The sequence below is a fragment of the Hemicordylus capensis genome, chromosome 4, assembly GCF_027244095.1.
Source record: "Hemicordylus capensis ecotype Gifberg chromosome 4, rHemCap1.1.pri, whole genome shotgun sequence".
Classification (NCBI taxonomy): Eukaryota; Metazoa; Chordata; class Lepidosauria; order Squamata; family Cordylidae; genus Hemicordylus; species Hemicordylus capensis.
Window position 1 is genome coordinate 126,782,263 of NC_069660.1, and position 18,625 is coordinate 126,800,887.

General features: G+C 44.1%; 1 protein-coding gene and 1 long non-coding RNA gene across 2 annotated transcripts in view; one reads left to right on the forward strand and one right to left on the reverse strand.

Moving 5' to 3' along the window:
* Positions 1-8,357, reverse strand: part of LOC128322093 (uncharacterized) — a 45,409-nt gene extending 37,052 nt beyond the window's left edge. The window contains exon 1 of the long non-coding RNA XR_008305518.1: positions 8,292-8,357. This is a non-coding gene — a long non-coding RNA (uncharacterized LOC128322093). The remainder of the gene's footprint in view (positions 1-8,291) is intronic.
* DPYD (dihydropyrimidine dehydrogenase) overlaps positions 7,486-18,625 on the forward strand; it is a 773,239-nt gene continuing 762,099 nt past the window's right edge. Inside the window, exon 1 of the mRNA XM_053242814.1 lies at positions 7,486-7,604. The gene's annotated coding sequence lies outside the window, so the exon portion shown is untranslated. The remainder of the gene's footprint in view (positions 7,605-18,625) is intronic.

An 18,625-nucleotide genomic window follows, 5' to 3' on the forward strand; every position in this document is an offset into this window, starting at 1 on the left:
AATATAAGAAATAAAAACCCACAAACTAGTTAAACCAGAGTGAATGCAGGCTTCTTAGTCCCGCTTATCAAATGTGCTTACAGAGCACATGCTATTTTTGTTTAGACAGTATTTTCCAGTGAACACAACGTCTTTTTTAACCTGTCAACAGCACGTTATTGACCAATCACCATCTCTGTCAATCACACAGAGTCTGACAGCTTTGAACACAGGACATCCCAGAACCAAGAATAGTGTTTTGGGGCTTAAACATGATGATGTCCTCCATCTTTTATCCAAGATACTTTCCCCATTTTGCATGAAGTGATGAAAAGTGAATCTTTTGACGAGTACTTGGAGTCAGCCAAATGAAGCACAGCTGTTGATTCAAGCACTCTCCCCAAATCTCACCTTGTAATATAGCCAGTGAACATGCAATTGAAATTTTTATTAATTATATGGATGCCCGTTTTTCTGTTCTGTTTATTCCCAGAAAAAATAATAATTGATAGATGTGAACTCTGATTCTACTAATGTTCCTTCAGAAGAAACTTTCATTGTAGTCAATAGGGTTTACTACTCCCAGCAAGGGAAAGGTTCCTGAATGTGGATCCCCCAGATGTTGGACTAAAACATCCATTATCCACTGCCACAACAGCATTTGGTTATTGGGGACCTATGTTTGAAAACCCCTAAAATAAGGAATAAGGCATGCAGGGTTACAGCTGTCAATCAGAAAATATACTATGCCTGATCTTTTAAAAAATGTTCATGATAATTATCACATGATGCTTTCCGTGTATATATATGCTCTTCCCTCTGCCAACTCCCTCCTCTTCTTTTTTAATAAGATAAGCACTTTTATGGACTGACACATTAGAAAGCATTTCAGAAGAGAAGCTTTTGTCGATGCTGCCCCAGATGGCTAGAATAAATTAGTGGACTTACAAAACTGTTGTTCATTATAACCTTAAAATGCATTTGGACACTTATCAGTTTCACAAAGTGGTTGCTTAGCGTGATTCACTTCAGTGAAGAATTGTAATGCAAGAAAGGTATGCTGTGTTGTAATCATGAGGGTTTCCCCCCCTCCTCTTCAGGTTGCTCTAGTGAGGGAGGAAGTCATGATTACATTTAAAAGCCACCCACAGCACTGTACTTTTGAATAGCAGCACATAATGGAGTTAGGGGACCTACTTTTTAAAAAAAATCTGCCAGAGATTCTGTGCTTTTAACAGCTGCACAGTAGGCAAATTTTAGTCAGACACGCTTTCCCCAATTCTGCCATATTTTTATGTATGAACATCTTAAAAGTATAGATAAAACTGTGCAACTGAAAGTGCATAATTATAGGAGCAAGGAAAATATACAAAAAGGATTATACAACCCTTCCTACAAAAAGCTCAGGACAGCATACATCCTCCTACCCAGTTTTATCTTCACAGCAACCTTGTGAGGTAAGCTGGGCTGAGAGAGTGACTGACTCAAGGTCCACCAGTGAACTTCATGGTTCCATGCAGCACAATATCCTCTACATCACACTGGCCACATTCGCACGTAATGTGAAACTGCAGTTACATGGGACAGAGGTTGGAAATTGTGTACGTCTGAATATGGGCAACTGCAGTTTTGCAGATCTGCAGTTTCCCTTAAGGTAAGGTAAAGTGTGCTGTCAAGTTGATTTTGACTCCTGGCGCCCACAGAGCCATGTGGTTTTCTTTGGTAGAATACAGGAGGGGTTTACCATTGCCTCCTCCCATGCAGTATGAGATGATGCCTTTCAGCATCTTCCTATATCACTGTTGCCCAATATAGTAGCAGTGGGGATTTGAACTGGCAACCTTCTGCTTGTTAGTCAAGCATTTCCCCACTGTACCACTTAAGGTGGTCCTTGCCAAAATCCATTCTGAACCTTCAATTTGTAGTGAGTTTCACTGCCCTGACCTGAGGTTTGGGGGTGGCAGTGTCTGAATGCAGAAGGCACCATAACCACAGTTTTGTGCTGCTTCTGGAACTGTAATCATAGAGAGGACAGCCCAGACCCACCTGGGATCATGCCCGCTGCATACCTGTGGCATTTCTTGCTGGCTCTGTGCACTTGCCCTGCCCTTTGTCTCCAGTCTAATCAAGCCATTGCCAGGCAACAGGGATGCTGCCACATCCCATCCCAAGCCTGTACGTTTGTCAAATGGGAAAGTCACATGGAGGTATGTCCTCTGCTCACTATGTCCCTGGTTCCCCGCTCCTGGCAATCAGGAGAGAAAGGGGACAGGATGGCAAGATGGGCACTATGTGCGTTGCTCTCTGAAAATGAAGCAAGACAGACGTATGCAGTCCAGCACATGCTGTCATGCTGGCAACATAAGCAGTGCAAACCCAAATAGACTGGAAAGCAACATATGGCAGGGTGATGATAGCCGGGGTCAGGTTTAAAGGGCAGCCCCAAACAGGATTTCTTAAATGGCTCAGGTCTATTTTTTGTACATTGATGTTGGGGAGGGGGAGCAGCTCCTTCCCCTTGGGTTAGCAACCAGCCTGCTTGCCCCACACAAGCATGCTGTGGGGAAGGGTACCCTGGCAACACCTCTCCCAGTCTTGGTGACTGCCTCATGGAGACAGTCTAAGCAAGCCCTCTGCCAGTTCTGGACACTCATTGGGAAATATCTATATCTATATCTATATCTATATCTATATCTATATCTATATCTATATCTATATCTATATCTATATATTTGCCCGGCACAGCAACCCCATTCTGCCCACCTTGCAATGCCTGGACAGATGGAATGTCAAACTCTCCTTTGGGTGCATCAAAGGCTTCCCTAGAGAGGAGAGGGTCACTGTGCAATTCTTCTATTATTGACTAGAGAGAATGGGGCCCTCAGAAAAGCAGAGGCCCCCCGTTTTCTGGATGGCTCAACTTATGAGCATGCAGTCTGATGGCAGACCGGAAGTTGGCAAGCCTAAGGTTTTCCCCAGTGGACTGGCCCTCTCATAAGAGGGCTAATCCTCAGCCAGGAAGCAGCACACCAGCACAGGGGCACGAGTGTTCTTTGGTCTCAATGGACTGTTTTGTCAGTGTGAGCCATCACAAGAGCATTCTTGGTCACAGTGCACCAGACCCCAGGTTCCTTTGCCCTCCCCCATTTGTATATCCCCTCCTAGGAAGTCATCATTTTCCATTCCAGGGGTAACAGAAAAAACTGTGCCCCACAGCATCCCCCCACTGCCAGAAATTGTGCTTGTGCAAGACTGATTTGTTGCAGGACTCTTACGAGGGCAGTGGTACAATTGCTGTCAGATGAAGGGCTTGCATGGCATTTAAAGGGATTTAAATGTGCTTTCCCTGCTGAGGATGGGTGGTCCATTCATTCCAAAAAGGCACGGTCATGCTCGGCACACCCCCTTGCAGATCGTGGCCAATGGCTTCTGCCCTGTAGACATTCTGATGCCTTGCCCACAGTCTGGTGATGTGAGCGCTACAGAGCTTGCTGGTATGTGGTCTCAGCGGACAAGGAAGAGGGAGGGTCTGCCATAATCTGCAAACGGAGGTTGGTGGGTTGCAGTTGGACAATGTCCAATGTGATGTCGTTCACAGTTAGACAAATTAACCACAGGTTTGGAAACCCCCGGTTTCACATTATGTGTGAATGCGGCCACAGTCTCTCCTGAAATCTGATTGTTCTCAGCTTTACACTTTTTCGGCCTGCATTTATTTATCTTCTTATTTTTATCTTATCTTTATTGATCTTTATCTTTTTTCATTTGTCTAATGAAAAGTCCACCCTTTCCTATGCACTACTAAATAACAGAGCATGCAGCCCACATCTCCCCATCCCCAGCTCATGCCCTTTCTAATATGGGATGTTATAGTCACCCACTATCTTTCCCAAGCCTCTCACACAAGTTTCACTATTTTCCATAGGCTATAATCAGTGCAACCAATGAGACTGCCAAGTAAAGGTGTTAAAAGCTGGGGTCTATGGCTCTGTTCATACATTTTCCCTGTCAAGAAATTGCTCCTCCGATCAATTGAATCATGTGATAATATGCTTAGAATGAAAAGAAATTAAGTAGGCTTTGATAGGATTAATGTGTCTTGGACTGACATTTTTATGCTGCTTTGAGAGACACTCTGATGTGCCACATTCATGATTTCTGTGGTAAAATTAGATTATGCAGCCATACTGCATATTTCAAAGTTAGTTATTGGGATGTGGATGTGGGCAGAAGACTAGTAATAAATTCTCTAAGATCCAATAAGATCCATGTCTGGGTTTTATACCACTGTGGGTCCTGTGCCTGCCAGATACATGTTTTGTATGGTGCAGTCAGAATGAATGGATTACATGTGTAGATAGAAAAGATATTGAGATAAGGATAGCTGAGCTCAAAAGCAATTTATTTAAACCTTACATAAATATGTTTTCCCTCCATCTATGAATTTACATTAGTCATAATTGTGAAGATGTTATACTTGTGCTTACAGGTGTGTACTTACAGCTACACATCGTGAAAATGGAAGGAAGTTATTATATATACACAGGGGTGTAGGGAGCTTGCCCGCCCCCTAGGATTTCTAAGTGCATGCACAATGAGTGTGTGCCCCCAAACCATGCCTCCTGCATCTATCAGATGTATGTGGCATGGCCAATACTGGGTATGGGACCCGTCAGCCCCTGAAGAGCGTTCCCAGTCAGCAGTTCATGGAATTGTTGACTGGGTCACCTTTCCCAGTCAGTGCTTCCATGAACCTCTGATTGGGGATGTTCTGCAGGGGCTGATGGGCCCAGTCCCCTGTATTGACCTTGCCACCTGCCTCTGACCTCAGAGGCAAGGGGCGTGGTCACTGCCCTGGAGAGGATCTGTTCAGACCCTCTCCCATCCTACCCCGTCAGAGTTTCATTGAAACACCAGCTAGGAGAAGAGGGGCCTGCCTCATGCTCCCAATGGATGAGTGCTTCATTCATTGGCTGAGTGCGTGAGGGGGCAAGGGGGCACCCTGGCCAAGGGTGAGGGGGTGCATTGGTGGCACACACCCCCAACCCTGGTGGCTGAGGGACAGTGCTCCCCGCTTTGATCAACTGCCCCCATGCCTCTGTATATACAGTATCGATTTAGAAGAGGGAAGTGAGTGAGAGAGGGGGAAAATATTGAACAACACTATCAAGATCTGTGCAGTTTATCTTGGATGTTATGATATAATTGTACCAGGATACACCAAATTGAAATTTTTCTTTGTGATAGATAGTTGAAGGAATTTCATATGAGCCAGCCAGCTGAGCAATTAAGAACATCAGACAGATGTTAGTTGGTATTAAAGGGGCACAGGAGTGCTCCTTCACTTGTTATTAAAGGGGCACAGAAAGGCCCCTCCAGTTAAGATGAGCAGCCAAATAAAAAAAGGTTGTGCCATTATATATTTCAAGATTCTATTGCTTATAAATATGACATCTGCTGAGCTACTGACCTGAAACCTGGCATGCATGATCTACCAGACAAGGTCCACAAATGTGTCTACTTTCAAAATGATCGAATGAAAATTGCCACTGGTACAGCAAATTTAAAAGTGCCGAAAATTGACAAATTGACTCCCTTTTGCCTACAATTTGTCCAAGTGTCACATATATTTCTTTCAAATTTGGTGAAAATGACTGGTTTACTCTGTTCAGGCATGTCTAGGAAGACTTTTAGTGGTTTGGTGAAATTTTGAGAAACAGATTTTACTGCCCCATTACAGCCTATGGCTAGCAAGTACTGGCAAAGTTATGCAGAGAATGGCTGGTTAGGTATTGAAGCCAAAATGCTGATGCATTTGCCAGTACTCTGAGATTGGCAGGGAGAGCCAGCTAATGGATTCTGTTGCAAGTGCAATGCCTATTCCGTTAGTTATGGGATGTGAACTCTCAGGGAACCAGGGGAGGAGGAGACATGGAAGTAAGACAGGGAGAAGAGCTGGTCTTGTGGCAGCAAGCATGAATTGCCCTCTTTGCTACGCAGAGTCCACTCTGGTTTGCATTTGAATGGGACACTACATGTGAGCACTGTAAGATATTTCCCTCAGGAGATGGGGCTGCTGTGGGAAGGGCAACTGCATGCCTGGATGCAGAAGGTTCTAAGTTCCTTCCATGGCATCTCCAAGATAGGGCTGACTCTGAGAGAGACTCCTGTTTGTAACCTTGGAGAAGCCGCTGCCAGTCTGTGAAGACAATACAGAGCTAGATAGACCAATGGTCTGACTCAGTATGTGGCAGCTGCCTATGTTCCTATGGAATGGAAGTGGGGAAAGCCTCCCCCCTCCCCCCCACTTCATTAGCTGTGTAGATGTGAAAATATATGGGCTATATTAGTTCATCTCTGTTCATAAGGGCTTACTTCTGAATAAACCTGCATAGGATAACAGCAGCCTTTTTCTTCCCCTCTCCCCCCATTCTCTCCCCTCCATCAGGGTGACAGTGACTCCCTCAGCTCTCAAAATTACCTCAGTGTCCTCCTGCCCATTTCCCACTGTCAGAATGCTGACAGGAAAACTGCACTTCATTTCTCCAGGAAGCAAGTCTCATTAACATTAATGGACAGGGCCACTTTATACCTAATTTTTATATTTTTAAAAACTTTCTCCATGAAATTTAGCCTATTACTGCCTATTGTATTCAACTATGACATCTACACCTCAGTTGTCTGGCAACATATAGCACATAAATATATTCAAGGTTAGATTTGGGAAGGTTTATTGGCTATAGGATTATGCTGCTCCATGCCTTTTTTTCTTTTTAATTGTGATTTTTCTGATTGTAATCATTCCTAATATATTTTCTAATTAATTGTAAATATGTTTTCTATGTTTTAAATGTTGTAATTTTGTAAAACTATACTTAAAAAAATTATAATTATCCTTTTAAAAACCAAACAAAAAGAGAACAAAACCCTGTTCAACGATTCCCAACTCTAACTCCTCTATTCTAAATCCTAGACCCGGGGAGTGGCAGCGGTGGTGGTGATTTTTACAGCGGAAAACTCCATATGTCAGTGATCTTCAGTATTTCAGTAACCTCCACTGTGTGAAGGTTAGCATGGTGGGAAATGGTGAGAACCATTTCCCACCATGCTAATCTCCACACAATGCTGCGCTTTCCCCAGCACTGGAGGAGGGAACACTTTAAGAGAGACAAAGCCTTGTGAAGCCCCAGTGCCTTCTTGGAAGGCACACATGGCTCACTGGTAAGTGTAATCCTTCCCAGCACCTTTTCCACAGAGTTCTACAGGGAAAGTGCTGGGAAGGACTAAGCTTCCCAGCATTCAATGTGCACCTTGCAAACTACTATTGTATATACTACAATACAGGTGGGTCTCATTATCCACGGTCCTGGCACCCACAGTTTCGTGTATCTGCAGACAGGTCTTAGAGATCCAGTTTCTTTATCCTAAATAGGCTAAAACCCACCTATTCACAGTTGCCGAGTGGCTGGAAATGACTTCTGATGTCACTTCCGGGCACCATTTTACAGCATGGAGCCATTTTGAGGCTCCTTCTTAAATTTTGTTGTTGCAAATATTCACTAAAAATTCAGCCAATTTGAGGGGTCCAGGGGCATTTCTGGAGATCTGAAGCCCTGGAAAGCAAGGTACTGTATGTTTATATTCTTATTTCTCCCCTCTTTCTACTGTTTTGGGTTTTGTTTTTTGTTTTTTTTGGTTAGGAATCTAACCCCTAGATTATTGTAGGGGTAAGATTTCTTTATTCGCTATTTCCGTACTTGTGGTTATAGGCAAGATCAGAACCCCCACAAATAAAGAGGGCCACCTGTATATCACAATGATGATCTTAAGACTCTATTATAATGCAAAATGTACTACAACTCTTTCAGAAATATAGAAACAATAATGAAATCACTTTCTCATTAAAGTTAGCACTAAAATTTTACATTGGAGGAAGGTATTGGGTTCCTAATGCTGTTAACAATAAACTAATTTTCCACAAACCATGAAAATTTGATGGTCAGAAAACCTGCAGGTTTAAGAAGGGCTATTTCATTTTGGCTCACGCTTCACAAAGCCGGGAAACTGGAACCTAAAGTTGATGCCTTAACAGACATGCCATGTGATCAATAATGTTGATGTTCAATGTCACAAATTGCCCTTGCTTACAACTTGCCCTCCATGCACCCACATCTTGGTGAGGCATCCTTGCTGGTGCAGGGCACTCTATTCTGCCTATCTTGATTTCAGCCTCAAACACCAAGGAAAAGTGCACTAAGTTCAGTAAAAGTAAGAAAGGATATTGTGACCTAGAACTGTATCCATTCTCATACCTCAGTCCAGCTCCACACTATCCCATTGATGGTGACCTTGATGTATAAGTTTGGGGAATCACCTGTTGGGGAAGATATTGTGGTTTAAAACAACAACTACAAGTTGTGACAAGAAGCTACACAACTGAAGGATTGTAGATATATTATAGTCAGTTTCAAATGTGGTTTTGCTCTTGCTAACTTGGTAGAGGCATTTTTAAAATTTTTATCATTTTTAAAATGATGGCTTTCTTATATTTAGCAGGAGGAAAACAATTGTTCCTGTTCTATGTAGTACAGCATCTGTCCCAGTGGTTGTTGCTGATGTTTCCTCTGTGTTTGTTTTAGACATGAGCTCTTTTACTACAGGGAGTCATTTTCTTTTTCCTTTTGTTATGTAAACTGCATCAAGAATTTTGTTATTGTTTTTGAAAAGCAGAATACTCATATAAATAAAATAATAACAAGCTGAACCTGCAGAGAGCATCAGTGCGCTAGTGCTAGTGCACTTGGCCTTCCCACCCCAGAGACTTGGCAGGGTGATGGAAGACCCCCTCATTCATCCTTTCTCCCCCGCTTGGCCTCCCCTCCCCCAGAGACTTCACTCGGCCTCCCTCCCTCACCACTTGGCCTTTCCTCACACGCCACTTGACTGTCCCTTGCCCACCTGCTTGGCCCCCTGTCCCACCTCTCCCCGCTACCTTAAGCCACCCCAGAGTGGTGGAGAGGATGGGCAATGACAGGGTGCTGGCAGCAGAGATGGTGGCGAAAGCTCCTTCCATGGGCCCATCAGGTTGTATGTGAAAGCCCCAACCCTGCATTTTCATTGGTCATGACTGGAGTGGGGGCGGAGCCACATAAAACCTTAGTGTATTATATATAGAGAGAGATGATGATGATGATGATGATGAGGAGGAGGAGGATAATGTGGACCTATCTTGAAAAATGCATCTTTTAATATGGTAGTCTGTTTTGTTGTTTTATCCCCATGTAAACCTTTTCATGTTGTGCATGAGAATCATACTGTGTTGTCCCTGTGGTTTGATTTCTAAAACTGAGGGATCTGTTTGTGGTCATTAAATTTTTTTAAAATAATAGTTAATTTTAAAATAAATGTTATTATTCATATTTAATGTTAGTGGGGGGTTTTCAGGTCTGCAAGCTGATACATGACACTCCTAAACTGAAGGAAATAAAGCTGAAGACACAAAACATTTTAAACTGTTTGCTGAATGCACTCTGGAGAATAGCAGTAAGATTCAAAAGACAGTGAGTTGTACTATCCTGTAATAACACTAATGAGGTATCACATAATGAAGGCTATACTACCTTGGCCAACCGTCTCATAGAATTCATAAATATTGATGCATTGCCCACAAAAATTGATCTGCAAAATTTTTACAAAGGCTATGGCGGAACAGGAAAAAAATCTTCAGAGAAAGTTAAATGATACAAAAAGGTGAATTGCAACACAAGACCACTAAGCTAGAAAAAGAAAAGAACATGGGCAGAAGAGTATGTTAATTAACAACAATTAACTTACTCAAACTGGAACACAGGAAGCTTCCTTATACCGAGTTAGACCATTGGTCCATCTAGCTCAGTCTTGTATACAGTAACTGGCAGTGACTCTTCAAGGTCACACAGGCAGGAGTGTCTCCTACCCAGCCCTGCCTGGAGATGCCAGAGAATGAACCTGGGTTCCCCTTCTCCCCGTTGGCCTCCTCCTGGTCTTCTAAAGACTGTTTCATCCCATTTCAGACCTGGCCACACAAATGGCTAGGTAATGACCCAGGTCATGTGGTCATGACCTGGCCATGCAAATTGCCAGGGTGCATGTACGGCGGCCTCCAAAATGGCCACCACCACCTCAGAAAGGGCAAAAACAGCCCCCAAATGGGCCAAAATGGTACTTAGAAGGTCAGAGGGAGGGGGAACCACCAGAGACCCCCCAAGGCTGCTGAACCTGGTAGTAAATTAATTTAAAAAACCAAAAACTATAGAACCCCCAAACTGGCTCGAGGTTGAGCCAGTTTGCACATCCCTAGTGACATGACAACACTGGAAGCCAGATATCGTGCCAAAAGTTTGTTTGGGCTTTACAACAAGTCCAGAGCAACTCAATGCGTGATAAAGAAAAGCACAGTTCAGCTACAGAAGGGTCAGGGTAGGTGGTTGGGAGTTGTGTTAATACATTAGAGCAAATGCAGTGTAGCGACTGTGGGCTGATCCAGACTCAAATTCCCATTTAGCTATAAGGTTTACTGGATGATCCTTGGTCTGTCATCACTGCTCATCTCTCAATGTAATCTACTTCATATGACTTGTAAGAAGAAATGCTCTTTGCAGAACAGGTAAGATAATATATGATATAATATGATGTGATATTGTGAAAAAAGTATAAAACATGCCCATTTTTCAAAAGGCGAGACCAACTAATATGTACACTGGAAGCATGGCTCACACAACTTCTGAGAAGTAACAGAAAAGAGTCACACAATGTAGTTCTTGAGTCTGAATGAAAGGATTATCTCAGACTTTGCACAGATGACAAGGAAACATTAGGGAAGATACTAATCTGTGACAAAAATGGGGCTGATGTGGTAAGGCAAGCTTCCTGAGAAGATTACAATGAAAATACACTCGCTTTGATGCACGTTGCAAAACAGATTGGGCAGGAAATGGGTGAGCATACCAGCATTTTTAATGGGCAACTTGAGAATGGTTGTCAAATTAAATCTGTACCCTGAGCACTGCTTGCTGTTGTGAATATGATCACATTATCACTCAACCAGCTCTCACAGTATCACAGCATTTTCTCTTTTGCAAATAAACAGGTTTCTTGTTATGTTAAGCCAACAGAAAGTACTCCAAAATGAAAAATAAACTCCTTTGATAGTGTACTTGGTAATTGCACTATATAGAACAAGACATTCTAGTAAGAACTAATCTGCCTACATTACTTTCCCTCTAATCTTAATTGATAATTACCAACTTCCACCTCAAACATTCACACGTTCACCATCTTGAGTTGTGGTGGATAACATCATTACAAACCGCCACTGAGCTGTCCCTATGTGATGCTACAACTGTACTAAATTTGGTCCAAATTTAGTATGGCAGAAATCCATAGCTTGAGTTCATGGTTGACCTTCAGGAGAGCCCTTAAAACCTATCTATTTGACCCGGCCTTCAAGGGTTTTTACACTTTTTAAATTGTATTAAATCTTTTAATTGTTAATTATTTTATACTGTTTTTAAATTGTAGTGTAATGATTTTTTTTTACAAATTCAATTTTTATTGATTTTAACAATAGCAATATTATCATTCATTAAAAATACACACACAAAAAAGGGGTGGACTTCCCGCTCACATTTCTTCGTGAATCAATAACTATAAAATTTACCCTATAATTTACCCTATAATAATAGTTCAAAACATAAGTTCAAACCCTTACAAACATAATTAATCTAACCAACCTGTGATTTATACTAAATTGCAAACCCTGCTGTCAAGTCCAGTAATGATTTTTTTAAAGGACTGATTCACGGGTTTTATTTTTGTTGCTGTGTACCACCCAGAGCCCTTTGGATGGGGTGATATATAAACGTAATAAATAAATAAATAAATTTTTCCCACTTGCACCTCAAACTTTCACTCATCTGGGATCTTGAATTGGCGTTGATGACATCATCACAAACTACGCTGCTGATGTGTCCCTATGTCTCCCTACAACTATACCAAGTTTGGTTCAAATAATAAGACCAGCCCTGCTGGATCAGGCCCAAGGCCTACCTTGTTCAGCATCTTGTTTCACACATTGGTCCACCAGATGCCTTTGACAAGCCCACAGGCAAGAGGTGAGGGCCTTCCCTCTGTCCTGCTGTTGCTGTTGTTGCAACTGGTATTGTACCTGTTGTTGCAACTGGTATTTGCAGTCATCTTGTCTCTGAGGCTGGTGGTGGCCTACAGCTATCAGATTAGTAGCCATTGATAGAACTGTTCTGTCCTCCAAGAATTTGTCTAAGCCCTTTTTAAAGCCATCCAAGTTAGTGGCCATCACCATATCCTGTGGCAGAGAATTCCATAGGTTAATTATGCGCTGTGTGAAAAAGTACTACCTTTTGTCTGTCCTGAATTTCCTGACCTTTAGTTTTATGGGATGACCCTGGTTCTAGTGTTGTGAGAGAGGGTGAAACATTTCTCTCTGCCTACTCTTTCTACTCCATGCACAATTGTATACACCTTTCTATCATGTCTCTCTCTGTGCAGTTGCCTCTTTTCCAAACTAAAGACCCCAGATGCTGTAGCCTTGCTTCATAAAGAACATGCTCCAGGCCCTAGGGATATGAATTCTGTGCACTCCTGGGAGGACGGGGAGGTTATTTTAAGGGACAAGGAGGGTGCCTCCTACCTGCCCACCCCTGCCATGCAGCTCATCCCCCCCCCACCGCCGGCGCTCTCCCAAAAAGTGTGGGTGCCAGGCTTCAGAGTTCCTCCTTGCAGCACCATTCAGTGTTGCCACGCAAATGTTCGACACACGTGTGCACGATGGGCATTGTGATATCGTATATTATCATGCGCATGCGCAACTGCATTCAAAATGGTCACTGTGAGCTGGGAGAGGGCTGGAAAGGCCGCAAAATGGACCAAACCAGCCCAGAAAAGACCAGCGGGGGGAGGCTGGCAGGGGGAGGGGGAACTTCAGAGACCCCCCTGGTGGCCACAGCAGCACCTCTTGGAGGTGGCAGAATGACCCACACCTAGCAGTAAGTTTCTCTCTCTCTCTCCATATATATATATATATATATATATATATAAACATTTTGAACCACAGCCTGGCTCCAAGCCAGCCTAGGGGTTTGGCTTGAGGTCGAGCCGAATTGGTCCTGGTCCGGCTCAAGGGTGAACCCTTGAGCTGGCCCCATTTGATGATGAACCAGCTCGACCTTTTGCCAGTTCACACATCCATAGACTCTACTTGTTAGTCATGCTGGTGTCCTCCTTAACTTGGTGGTACCTTACCTCCTTTTTGGTATACATTCCAACTGAGCTTCTATTATTGTGGTTTTAAATAACTTCCATGCTTTCTGGAGTGATTTGACCCTCCTGACTTTCCCTTAAAACTTCCTTTTTACCAGACCCCTGATTTTTTTTAGAAGTTTCCTCTTCTTAAGTCCAACTTATCCATATTGAACTTCTATAGCAATACTCCACTCACATATAAGCTGAATTGGATCACACTATGGTCACTGTTCCCCAATGATTCTACAACTGTAACATCTTGTACCAGGTCCTGGGCACCATTCAGGATTAAGTCCAAGATTGTCTTCTCTCTGGTTGGTTCCACGACCAAGTATTCTAATGCACAGTCATTTAGCATGTCTAGAAATTTGGCCTCTTGGTTCATGCATTGCAAAGTTGATAGAGGGACACACGTACACACACAAAGATGGGTGATCTCATTAGCTTACTTTCTTTAAGGAAAGTAGGCAAAAAATGAGGGAAAAAGGAATTGTTGATACATTACAGTACATATGTTTGGTCTGCGTGTCCCCCCACTCTCTCTCTCTTCATTGCATATGTTTGGTCTGTCTGTCTATCTATCTGTGTCTTCTGTGCCCATGTGAATCATTTCAGGTTTGAATGCCTACCAAGATGATCCTGTTTATGGACATGAAGATAAAATTAGATAGTCATAAAATCTGCCAGTTTAAGTCCAGAGTTAAGGCTATCTCATTTTGGCTCAAACTCCACAAAGCCAGGAAACTGGAACTTAAAGTCAATATCTTAGCAGATGTTCTATGTGAACAGTAATGATGTTGCACAATGTCATAAATTGTGCTCAATTACAACTTGTCCTCCATGCACCCACATCTTTGTGGGGCATCTTTGCTGGTGCTAGGCACTCCATTCATCTGTGTGCACTGATTCACAGTGGGGTGGGTTAAGCCAGCACAAGCTTATTTCCCAGCTGCTGGTGAGCTTCCTACACTTCGGCATCTTTGCTGATGACAGGGACTCCATCCTCCCCATCTTGATTTGGGCCTCAAAGACCAACGAAAAGTGTGGGTGCATGGATGACAAGTCTTCCTCCACTCCATTGCAAATTGGTGCACACTGATGAATGGAATGCCTGGCACCAGCAAGGGTTGCCCCACAAAGATGTGAGTGCATGGAGGGCAAATTGTAAGTGACCACAATTTGTGACATTGTACATCACATTACTGATCATGTGGCACATCTGCTACAACATCCGCCTTAGGTTCCAATTTCCCGGCTTTGTGGAGTTTGAGCCTTAACTCTGGACTTAAACTGGCAGGTTTTCTAACCATCTAATTTCTGTGGTTCGTGAAGAGGAAATGTATCATTACAGTGTTGCCAATCCAGTACCCTCCCTAATGTCACATTTAGTCTTGATTCTAATGAACATTATATAATACTAGCTGGGCCAGGCGCAGAGCATCTGCACCTCTGCCAACCCGCTTCTTCTCCCCCCCCGCCCATTCCCCCTCCCCGCCCAGCCTGCTTCTCCCACCCACCCGCATGCTTCTCTCCCCCCCTCCCCCGTGCCTGCCCATGGCTTCTGGCTGGCAGGCCAGCCGGCCTGCTTCTTCTCCCCTCCCCACCTGCCCGCGTTTTCTGGCTGGCGGGCCAGCCGGAAAGCTGGCCCGCTACCTCCTACCACCTGCCCGCCAATTCCCAGCAGCTTGGCTGGCCCACCACCACCTGCTCCTGGTGGCCTGCTCCTCCCGGCAGCCGGGTCGGCCAGCTATCACTTGCTCCAGCCGGCCAGCTGGCCACCACCTGCTCCCATCGGCCGGCATCCCTATTTTCTCACCCGTCCCTGTCGCTAATCGGCAGCTGCTTGCAAACTCTCGCGAACTCTCACGTATGGGATTAGCAACAGGTACACCTAGGAGAAATAAATTTATAGATTATAGATAATGCAGGGAATTGCATTATATTTGTATATTACAGAAACAGTTGTAGGATATCCTGCATTATAGTGGAGGCTAACAATGGTGCAGTGGAACCAGTGTGATGTAGTGGTTATCTCGATAGAGGCCAGAGCTTGGTATCTAATAGGGATGTGCACGGAACCACACCGGGTGGCTTGATGGCAGCGGGGGGTTGCACTTTAAGGGTGGGGGAGGGTGCATTTACCCCTCCCTCCACTTCCCCCCACCGGTGCCCGGTATTTCTCAAGACCTATGGGGCGGCAGCATACTTCCTTGCTGCTCTGTTCATTCTTTGGCTGGAAGTGGCCGGAAGTAGCTGGCACACATGCGCCTGGCAGGCACACACATGCACAAGTCACAAGCGCCTGTGCGCCTGTCCAGAGCGTGTGTGGATGTTCACGATGTGCTTGCGCTCGCGCCTGGCAGGCACATGCACACCAGCTACTTCCAGCCACTTCTGGCTGAAGAGTAAACGGGGTGGCAGGGAAGTATACTGCCATCCCATAGGACTTGAGAAATACCGGGTGCCAGTGAAGCAAAAGCGGAGCGAGCGGTAAGTGCATCCTACCCTGTCCTTAAAATGCGACCCCTGCTACCTTCAAACCACTCGGTTCTCGAACTGCTTCAGAGGCCCGTAAAAGAGCCTCTTAACAGGATCGTGCACATCCCTAGGATCCAATACTAATAAATTGGGTAAGAATCAACTTTTTGCCCTCTGGTCTCCTTCCCTTGTTATTATTGGATATGCACTGCTCAAGCTAACAAGCCACCTAATGGCAGAGCGGGAAATGACTTGCCTAGCAAGCATGAGGTTGCTGGTTTGAATCCCTGCTGGTATGTTTCCCAGACTATGGGAAGCACCTATATTGGGCAGCAGCGATATAGGAAGATGCTGAAAGGCATCATCTCATATTGTGTGGGAGATGGCAATGGTAAACCCCTCCTGTATTCTACCAAAGAAAAGCCACAGGACTCTGTGGCTACCAGGAGTCGACACCGACTCAAGGGCACACTTTACCTTTACTGCTCAAGCTGGTGGGAGAACTGTGTCAGGAAACTCCATACCTATGGTCTTTCACCTGAGGCAATTCTCTCTGTGGGTTTGGTCAGGGCCAAAGAACTTATTCAATGAAGGATCTGGGACACTGAGTTTCAGAAAGACCTGTCGAGGACATCTAGGTCATTTCACCTGCTCAGTGGTGGGATAAGAACTTGCCCAGCAGGTTATCTATTCCTCCTTACTTTCCCTAAACATAGATAGGTCTTCTTGAGGGCCCATATGAATGCCCCCCTTTGGAACTTTTGGCTGGTTGATATAGTAGAATTCCAACTGAGCAGAGATCTTGCCCCTGTAACACTGATGAGATTGAGTCAGTTGCACATGTGATCTTGCAGTGTGTCTTTTATATAGATCTTAAAGATAAAGTGTGTCGTTGAGTCAATTTCAACTCCTGGAGTCCACAGAGCCATGTGGTTGTCTTTGGTAGTATACAGGAGGGTTTTACCATTGCCTCCTCCCATGCAGTATGAGATAATGCCTTTCAGCATCTTCCCATATCACTGCTGCCCAATATAGGTGTTTCCCATAGTCTGGGAAACATACTAGTGGGGATTCAAACCGGCAACCTTCTACTTCTTAGGCGAAGGTTAATTGTCCCATAATCTGCCAGGTCGATCAGGCGAATTCTACATCAAATAATTCCTAATAGATGCGAATTCGCCTATCACACACACAGTTGCAAAATTCTGTTCTGCAATACGAGTCCGTTGCACTCTGCTCGCTAATGGTTAGATCCAGTGTACAGTTATGTTATTAATATGTCTATGTTTAAAATTTTACATTCTTTTAGATGTTTTGATATTGGTCAAAGACCGTAATAAAGACTGACTGACTGACAGACGGGTGTAGTGGTTAGAGTGTTGGACTAGGACCAGGAAGACCCGAGTTCAGCCATGAAACTCAGTGGGTGATTTTGGGCTAGTCACTTATTTCTCAGCCTAACTTACCTCACAGGGTTGTTCTGAGGATAAACATAACCAAGGAGCTCTGGGCTCCTTGAAGGAAGAGCAGGAAATAAATGCAAAAACAACAACAACAACAACAACATGTTCAACAGTATCTTAGAAGATGCACATGGGGGGGGGCACTGTGCTTTCCCCAGCACTGGAGGGCAGGAGGGGAGCACTGTAAGAATAATTGGGCCTATAAAGCCCCAGCACCATCTTGAAAGACACGCACAGAGCGCAGAGTCCATCCTAGCACTTTGGCCACATAGTTCTCTGTGAGGAAGGTGCTGGGAAAGATGACACTTCGTGGCTCTCTGTGTGTGCCTGCCTTTCAGTATGGTGCTGGGGCATTACAGGGCTCTGTTGTTCTTACAGCCAACCCTGCTGCTCACCCCCATTGCTGGGAAAGGCACAGCACTGCACTGAGGTGGGAAATGACTCTCCTGCTGGAGAATTTTTTTACCAAAGTGACTCTCATCAGAAAAATACTGAAGATAATTGACCTATGGAGTTTTCTCACTGTAAAAACAAGGATTCCCCACTTCAAGGTCTAGGAGATAGGAGAGAGAAATTAGCGAGTTGGGAACTGTGGGAGAAGTTGAGCTTTGGAAATAGGCAATAGGTAGGCTAAATTTTGTTGAAATTACTTCAGTGGTTTGGTGTTTTTTTTTTTAATGAAGTAGGTGTAATTAAAATGGCGCACTCCGTTGAAGTCAAATAGGACCCTCTTATTGCAGAAGTGCAGTTTTCCTGTCAGCCTGACAGTGAGGAAAGGGCAATAGGACTCTACCAACTGAGAGACATGTGAGGTAATTCTGAAGAAGTGTGAAGGAATCACTCTCTGCTTGGCAGATAAGAGAGAATGGGGGAGAGAAAATGATGCAGCAATTCTAGGCAGGTTTATTCAGAAGTGAACCCCCCACCCTCGCTTCTTCCTTACATTTTGCTAACTACCCACCTGGCTTTCTCCCAACTGCCCATTCCATGTCTCTCCTCCCCCTCCTCCCTGAAAGTTCACATTCCATAAGTAATAACATAGAATAGAATAGAACCTCCAATAGTATCCATTAACTGGCTCCCACTCCTGATGTCAGAGGACTGGCAAACTAAGGCTTCATTATCAAAACAGTTATGTTCTGCATAACTTTGCCAGCACCTGTTACCAATAGGACTTAATGGTGGTGGGGGGGACCCAGAAAAACCTTAATAACCTTTGAACCACTGGCCAAAGCTTCACCAAATCAACAAAGGATTGCTTTCCTAGACAAGCTTGAACAGATTACATGAGTCATTTCCATCAACATTTGAAATAAATATATATGCCTGAATAAAATTTGGGCAAAAAAGGACCAATGTGTCAATTTTCAGAATGTTTTAACCTGCTG